Below are 9,210 nucleotides of genomic sequence, written 5' to 3' on the forward strand. Positions count from 1 at the left end.
CGACGCCCTGAGCCGAAGTTCACGCCCAGCCTGGCACCCTCAAGCCTGTTTTCTTAAATTTTGTACCGGGTGAGAGCCTCAGCTCTCCCCATTTGTCCGGCCAAGAAGTTAATGCCATACGCACTACAAAAAGTACCTTTTTTCGTACACTACAATAAAAATATAAATATTGATTGGGTGTATACATACGTACCTATTTGATAGCCAAGCGAACTTGAATCTAATTATCAAATAATTCGATTGAACTTTGGTTGGCTGTCAAATACCTACTTAATACATGTTCACCGCTTGTTTATTTTTTATTGGTATTGGTATTTTTTTGTTTTTTTTTTGTATGTTTTGTCCGAGCTACTCATGGCTTACCCCGTGCGTGCGAGCGGGACATAAGTAAAACAGAGTCGACACATCGTGAGTGATTCTCGCGTAGCCACGGCAACAATTATCAGGGGTGAAGTGAGGGAAGTTTGGAGTGGCGCGGGGCAGAGAAGTGTCCAGTGTCCATTCTATTCGTAGCGTAATTGTTTACTCTATGCCACAACGCTCGCGGTACCGCGGTACCTCTGTGTGAATAGGACTTATAAACTGCTACAGTTGAGAAGGTCTCCGCTTTTCCTTTGGGAACTGTATCGCGGGAAACTTATTGCGCTCATCCTGACTTTGGGCAGTTCTAAACATATTTTATGCATCAAGCAATAGAATTTCGCGTTGAATAAATGAGGGGTTGGGGGAGGATTGAAAACTTTCTGAGTGTCCTGCAACATAATAGGATGCCGTAAAAAACGTCTCCACCAACCTGCAGTGGAGCAGCGTGGTGGAGTACGCTCCATACTTCTTCCGGTTGATTTAGGTGAGGCCTGAACCCGGCAGTAGGACGGGAGGTATATAGGCTGTTTAATGTTCTATTAAAAGAATGGTAAAAATAGAGTTATCCAAGACTGTTAGCATATGTATCTGATGCATTTTTAAATTAAAAAACTTAATTTTAATTTTTATTATTAACATTTTATCATTACTAAATTTCGAAAGTAATATTCTTTTCACGACACCAATGCAAGCCTCAAGGTGTAAAAACAAAATGTCAGCGAAATCCAAGATGGACGATGACACGGTTTTTTATAGAGGCCGCTAACTGAATAAAACGCGAAAGGGTATTTTTATGTCGCGTGACATTTAAATGTTATCGATTGCAATAAAAATAATGTAAATCCTTTATAGGCGGCGACACGGCTCACCACCTATCACATTTCTGTTAGACCAACATGATAGGTTAGGATTGAGGCTCCCCTCAGTCAACGGCTTGTGCCCAGCAGTGGGATAATCATAATAATCATAATCAATCATTTTTTTGAAAGAACATGAAGTATATTCTATTGAATGTATATTCTAAGCTATTTAAGTTACATAACATTTAACTTATAAAGCCCAACTAGGTAGATATTATAGTATATCCTAGTGTTTGGGCGTGTATCCGAATAAGTAATGTCAAATTGACAACGGTCTGTCAAGAAAATAAAATCGTCTTGTGTTCGTTATTTAAATATTTCCCACGCATTTGAATTGTTTTCTTTTCTGACAATTTTTTTCAGTTTGTTTTCCGATCACTTAGACACTGGCAGCTTTGGTTGTAAGATTTAGGGACACATTGTCATAAATAAATAAAAAATCCCGCCCCCGTCAGATATCAAAATATTTGACGGGAACTGGGCAATCGAACGCCAACAATCCCATAGTATTTCTAGTATCCATTTAGCAACATGTTATCGTCGACTGCAACACAAAATGACTAGAGCCAAAACCGCCAGGCATCAACCCTGCCGCCGGTACTCTAACCCCAGAACTAGGTCACAGAGCCAACTCGACTCAATCTAATTAGAAAGATTGAAATGTCACAAGCCTTGTTCCCGTACAAAAGAGTTCTTTTTTCGCCAACATCCGCACGATGTTCGTGTGACGAAAAAAAAGTAGGATAGGGCTGAAAAAATTGCATACATTTGTTACGTTAGAGTTGCTATAAAATAAATTCGTGCGTGCCGAAAGTCGGTGGGTTTCTGTTTACATAAGGTTACCACCCCATCAAAGTGTACGTCATATTACGCGATTTAAGCGGTATATACAACATAGGGTTAAAAAGGGCCACATTAAATCAATTCACCTAAAGCAATACCTATAGAATTCGTAGTAATATTGTCTGACTCGAAATAAGAATGCGAAATTCAATACAATATTGAACACAAACATAAGTGACTATCCACTTCTGTTATCTCAAACAGTCAATAATCTTGACCCTTGTAAGGGTACTTACACAAAGAAACAATACAATACAATAGGAGTAAATAAAAATAAACTCCCGAATAGTCTTGTTGACATCTGCGATAAAAAGATTCTATTTTATTCGGGAATAACTCGTGGAATTCTGATCATTGTTAGGTACCTACTGTGAAGTAAAGGAAAACTGTAAAAAAGAAACAGAAAATGTATAAAAAAGGTCAGTGATTATTTAGAAGATAGATAGATAAAATACTTTATTGAGCACAATGGACACAAGAAAAAGAAAGAAAGAAATAAAAGATATGAATGCATGGGATTAACTGCCTGGGATCTGATATTAGGCAGCCATATTGCTAAATTGTATAACAATACTTTATGTTTTTTTTTAAAGAACGTCTCGGGCCCTGTGCGAGGTTTTCCTTGCAAATTCTCTTTCTCTTTCTTCTTTTCTCCGGTTATACAGGATGTGAGAAGCTGCAGTAGTTTTAGGCGGACGAGACGTTCGTTATTAATGACGATTCAAAGTGAAACTATGTTACCCACTGAATAAATATATTTTTAACTTTGAGTGTATTATATGTTGTGAGTATAATACATATTATGTTGTGTGTGCTCGTCTTAGACCGGAATGGCGCCGCCGTTCACAATAGCGTGAATTTATTTGAAGAGAAGTTGTAAACGCTTCGCAAAGCGCCAAATACGGAAGACTCGACCGAAACCCTCCTATTTCCTCCTACACACTCAATTCGTCAGGCCAACTTTATTGTGTGCCGTGTGACCGGACCTTTAAGTCAAAGTTCGGTTTCGCCAGCCATATCAGAGCCCACCACAACAACGACCCGGGATAGATATTTAGGAGTTTCCGTCGCCGGATACTGTTTGGACGACACGATGATGATGTTGTGAGTAATAATTTATGTGTAAGAATTTACTATACGTTGTAGTCCCCATTTCTCCAGCCAAATAGTCAATGCAATCTGCGGCAAATCCACAAAAAGTCAAGTCGTTAAAAAAGTTCTGCCTACGCCGAATTGTGTCTAACTGTCATTTGTAAAGGTCGAGACTATGTTCCCCAGAAAATATAGATGGCGTTGTACAGAGTTCCTGGTCATCTGATTGCCCAAAAGTAAGATGATCTGTATTTCGGAACAAGTTCGTGCTACGTTAAGCCGTTGGTAAGTATAGTAACCGGGCTACTTACTTATGTAAGTGCGTAGTCGTTACATGAACCATGTCAAGGGCCTTTGGTGGCTCAATAATAACCCTGACATCAGGTTTGACGAGGACATCAGGACCTGACATCATGTGGGTTGTGAGGTGAAGGATTAACAATAATCCTCCGATTTACTCTGAACCGGCGTGCGTGTATGAAGCGATTGATGAATGTGGAGGAAGTAAGAGAAGTGTGTCAGGATCGAAGCAAATCAAATTGTATAGTCTCTGCTTACCCTGGTGGGAAATAGGCGTGAGTTTATGTATGTATATATGTATTAGGAAAATGTTGGATTCTCGTGAGAGGATTGAGAGCGCTCGTTTGTACAATGTATTGTCGTAATACCAGGCCATAACGGCAGGTAAGCGGTAAGCCTATTTTGCCTTCAATTTTGTTGTTATTCTTGCAAACATGTAGGTAGTAAGTAAGTACTAGATCATAACATATCATAGAAGGGAAGCTACAATGAAAGATATAAAGGGGAAGACTAAGAAGAGCTTACATGGAACACACTAAAGAGAAGGCGAACGTCGTGTTTTATGAGGAAGTGAAAGAATTGGTATTTGATAGACAAGAATGGAGAATGCTACACTGACAAGAGCATAGTTTTTAATTAGTGATGATGATAGAAAGTAACAGCCTCTGTGGTCTAGTGGTTAGAGCGTTAGGCTCACGATCTGGAGGTCCAGGTCCGATTCCCGATGGGGACATTATCGAAATCACTTTGTGAGACTGTCCTTTGTTTGGTAAGGACTTTTCAGGCTTGAATCACCTGATTGACCGAAAAAGTAAGATGATTCTGTGCTTCGGAGGGTACGTTAATCCGTTGGTCCCGGCTATTAGCCGTAAAAACACCTCCATCAACCCGCATTGGAGCAGCGTGGTGGAGTATGGTCCATACCCCCTCCGGTTGATTGAGGGGAGGCCTGTGCCCAGCAGTGGGACGTATATAGACTGTTTATGTTTTATGTATGATAGAAACTATTGAAGACAAATAGGCAGAATACATGCTCAACGTTTTGAAACTAGATTAGGCAAAGAAGTAACGTTCCCTTATAATAAAAACCAAGCAAGCGTTCTTTGATTTTTGTTAACAAAACCAAGCTATAGGCAAGCTAGTTTCAATCGAGGTAAAAAACTATAGAATAAATTTTTACCTGGAATGAAACTAATCAAAAAAAATCGAGGTTTTGTTCAAGAAATACACTTTAGAATGTGATTTCTCACAAAGGCGCTTACTTGAGATATTAATGATGATTATTTTATTAGTATCCTACTTCAAGATACATTTCCGTTCGTTAACGAATGGTTCATTTACTCATGAAACAAAATTAGAGATTCAAATTAACTCTGACGTGTAGAAACCTGTTCAACTTGACAAAAGATATCTTTCCTTATTTCTTGCCTAAAGGTTTAAAATATCGCAAAGCTTTAAAAAAATAGTAATTCTTAAATACATGCATTTACAAGCTCTTGTAGCTAATTCTTTTCTGTTCACCTTTTTTACCCATATTGCTATAAAATAATTTGCGCGTTTCTGTCAACCCAAGTCACGCTTAAGCTTTTCAAAATACCAAGCAGGTTTATAAAGGACAATAAATTTTAATATGCCAGGCCTGTGTCAAGAATAGCCATTATACCCTCACAGTATAGCCCTACGTAAATATAAAGTGAAGGGAAACCTCCCTACTAATTAGTTCTAACCTAATTAGCTCATAAGCGACCTTTAAGTTGCACACACATCATTTCACTATAAAGAAAAACTATTGACACAAAAAATATGCAATGTCAAATAACCTCTTCGTTCAAAAAATGATAAAAATTAAAAAGAAATGACATGATAATTAAAATTAAAAAGAAACACTCACCTGGCTCGACGCGCCAAAACGTAATAATTCAAAATTCGAATTTGAAGCTCACTTATTTTTCGAATAGTGATAGGAACGCACGGAATTTAGGGAAAAGGCGATAAGTTTGAATTCGGAACGCGACGACGTGCGGCCCCAGTGGTCTCGCGGCAACTGTGGACCGCGATTGCGCGGGAACTCTTAAGGGGGTGTTCGCCTGTTCGTCTTCTGATTGAAATGGATTAGTGGAAATTTACGTTTCATCGTCCAACTTCCGTGTATTGTCAGAATAATTCAGGCTAGTGATGTAACCTCGGGTTGTTTATAATTAAATCGTGAAATATTAATGCATTTTGGATAGACGGACTACAGTCGCAGATTTATAATTTACCGCATTTTAAACAGCTGAAAATGGTACGCTTTTAGCTCAAGGGATTTAATATTACAAATACCTGCAAGTGATACTTGGAACACATCTTTATTCCTAAATTGGCGATTAAAAAATTACGTATAAAAAAAAAGTTTTATTACATAAAAACCAATTGAAACGAAACTATTGTTATTGTATAAGTACATTATTATGTAAACAGATTGACTAAAGATGCAGACACAAATACAACAAAAAGAAAAATAAAAATCAGTAATGACGTAGAACTTGCCCTTAAGACGTGCGTTGCTAGCTTATTGGAGAGAACGATTTTATTTTCCCGCCATATTTTATAATAGGATTATTTACAAATGTTCTGTTTTACATCAACTTGCATTTATGTGTTTACAATGTAAACGTTAAAACATTTATATAAATAAACCCAGATTCAAATAAGAGTATGTTTGTCTTTCGGAAGCCATTCCTTTATATTATTTGTGTTATGTTGAAGGCTAATTTGCTAAGGGAATTTCATTAGACACGTCTATTTGTTTGGTGAGGTAAGGTAAGGTAAGATTAAATGCGAAAATAACTTTGTCTGTTACGATTTCACGCCTAAACCGAAACGAATACGACTACCACGATTTAAAAGAAATTGGCAAGTAATTAGATCTAAGTGGGGGTTTGAAAAGCAATATTGCTATTTGACATATGCACATATAAAAGTGCGCTATGCAAACAAATGACAAAAAGCAATAAATTAGAAGTATACTTAATAATAGTTAAATTAAGTATACATAGAAAGTGGAATGGTGGATTAGTGGAATTATTAATAAGTAGTTAAGTTTTTAATAGATAAAAAATCGGCACTCAATCCCTACTGTAGGTAGCTAAGATTTTTGAAATAAAGAACTTTTTATTTAGTTTATTTTTGTAGGTATTGCTTCTATGCTAGACCGGGAGCGAATGAAAAACATAGGACGCGTTCAGCTGCTTATCCGGAGCATGTCGTTAAACCCGACAGAAATATTGTATCCTTTCTAACATGATGGACCATTATATGGGCTATGGGGTCTTCTCTTCTATCGTGTGGGTTGTGAGGTGGATTACCAACCTCATCAACCTTGGTGTCAGGGTTACTATTGAGCCGCCAAAGGCCCCTCACACGACTTATATAACGACTACGTGCTTACATCAGTAAGTAGTAAGCAGGACCAACGGATTAACGTGCGTTCTGAAGCACGGATCGTCTTACTTTCGGACAATCAGATGATAAGCCTGTAATGTCCTAACCAAACTAGGGATCACAAAGTGATTTTTGTGATATGTCTCCAACGGGATTTGAACCCAAGACCTCCATCGCTCAACCACTGGATCACGGAGGCTGTGGGGTGGCTCGTATCGAATTTACGGGCTTCATTATACCGAGGCAGTCAGAAAATGTATCATATTGCTACAAAAAGTATAGCTACATATACATACATAGTAGGAAACCAAAATAATTGCAAAGATAAAGATTTTTATTGTGTTTAAATTTAGGTACAGTTTTAAATAAATGTGGCAGTTATAGTTCCAAATTCCGTCTCGCTATTTTTTCCTTTACAGGCATATACAGGGTGTTAGTGACATCGTAACGAAAACTTTGAGGGATGATTCAGACCATGATTCTGAGTTGATATCAAGTGGAATTTTCCGTCGCAAAAGTATGGATAGGAAAATAATTAAAAAAAAAAAACAAAAAAAATTCATGAATTTTTTGACAGGAAATTCCACTTGATATTAACTCAGAATAATCAGCTGAATCACCCCTAACAGTATTCGTTACGATGTCACTTACACCCCGTACAAGTACATACGGTAGCCATACAAGTAGGTATGGGTGTTAGTGACACCGTAACGAATATTGAGGGGGATGATTCAGACCATGATTCCATCGCAAAAGTATAGAATTGAAAATAATTTAAAAAAACTAAAAAAATACATGATTTTTGCGACGGAAAAATCCACTTGATATCGACTCAGAATCATGGTCTGAATCATCCCTCAAAGTTTTCGTTACGATGTCACTAACACCCTGTGTACACGTTTCACTTTTTTTTGACGTGACTTATTGTAGATTTGCCGCAGATGGTATTAACTATTTGGCCGGACAAATGGGGAGCGCTGAAGGCTTTCGTTTCACACATATAATGAAATAACATTAAATGTACAAATAACATAACAATAACTTTTTTATTATCAACAAAAATTAAATCAAATCAAACATACTTTATTGCACAGAACTACATAAATTATGAAAAAAAACCAAAAATACAAAAAATGAAGGTAAAATTAAGAATTTTTGATAGCATATATAATCAGTTTCATAGAGCCGAGCATAACCAATACCATCCAAGGCCTGATTGGTAAATGTAAAACATTTACTTTGTACAAAGTGTACACCGTAGTGTTATGCCAATCGAACATAACAACATAAGCTCGCGTCTATACAGGGTGTTAGTGACATTGTAACGAAAACTTTGAGGGATGATTCAGGCCACGATTCTGAGTTGATATCAAGTTAAATTTTCCGCCGCAAAAGTATAGAACGGGAAATAATTTAAAAAAACACTAAAATTTTCATGAATTTTCCGACAGGAAAATCCACTTGATATCAATTCAGAATCATCCCTCTCAGTATTTCTCTCAGTATGTACTGAGAGGGAACGAATACTGAGAGGGATGATTCAGCTCATTATTCGATAATATAAATTATTTGAGATAATATCAAGTGGAATTTTCGATCGCAAAAGTATAGAATACACATAAAAAATCAATATTGCATTTTGACATTTTCGCGTAATATAAAAGTACGTGCGCAATGCGAACAAATGTCGAATAGCAATATTGCTTTCTCAGATGAATTGCAACAATACGACCTTTTTAGACCCCCTGGTTTACTTATCCGAGCATGTTTAGTTTAATTACACCCATTCTTAATTTGAATCAACAGTCGAATACTCATCACACATCAATGGATACTGAAATTAATATTCCCTGGGTACCGGTACGGTGAAATCGCTGTACGTACATACATAGGTATCTATTTATCCGTGGTCATTGAGAAGAGTTAATTACTTTCTCGATATGCCGAACATGGCGACACAGACCATTCAATCAAACCTTCATTGTTTCATGTGCTGGTGTTTCAATGCGAATGATTGTTTTTTGTTTCATTTTTCTAACTCTTTTTTATTTCGGTGACCAACAGTTTGTTATGTACCTATTGCATGGGTACACAGATACAAAAAAGAACTTGGTTTTTTACACAAGCGACTGATCTTGATCCCGCGAAGGGAAAACCTGCCCAATACAGATTAGATCACATACCTCCGAAAATGCATAAGAGTTTCCTTACGACCTGCAACTCAATCAGCGCTTATCGCTGTCGACCTACTAGGGTCGATTAATTCTTTCAAATATTTTTCCTCTCAGACGACGCCCTGAACCGAGGTTCGCGCCCAACTGGACATCAG

The 9,210-nt window shown here is 37.3% G+C and overlaps 1 protein-coding gene across 1 annotated transcript in view; it reads right to left on the reverse strand.

Moving 5' to 3' along the window:
* Window positions 1-5,492, reverse strand: part of LOC126378220 (sperm surface protein Sp17) — a 147,379-nt gene extending 141,887 nt beyond the window's left edge. The window contains exon 1 of the mRNA XM_050026442.1: window positions 5,350-5,492. The gene's annotated coding sequence lies outside the window, so the exon portion shown is untranslated. The remainder of the gene's footprint in view (window positions 1-5,349) is intronic.
* Window positions 5,493-9,210: the final 3,718 nt, after the last annotated feature.

Source organism: Pectinophora gossypiella, chromosome 25, assembly GCF_024362695.1.
Source record: "Pectinophora gossypiella chromosome 25, ilPecGoss1.1, whole genome shotgun sequence".
Classification (NCBI taxonomy): domain Eukaryota; kingdom Metazoa; phylum Arthropoda; class Insecta; order Lepidoptera; family Gelechiidae; genus Pectinophora; species Pectinophora gossypiella.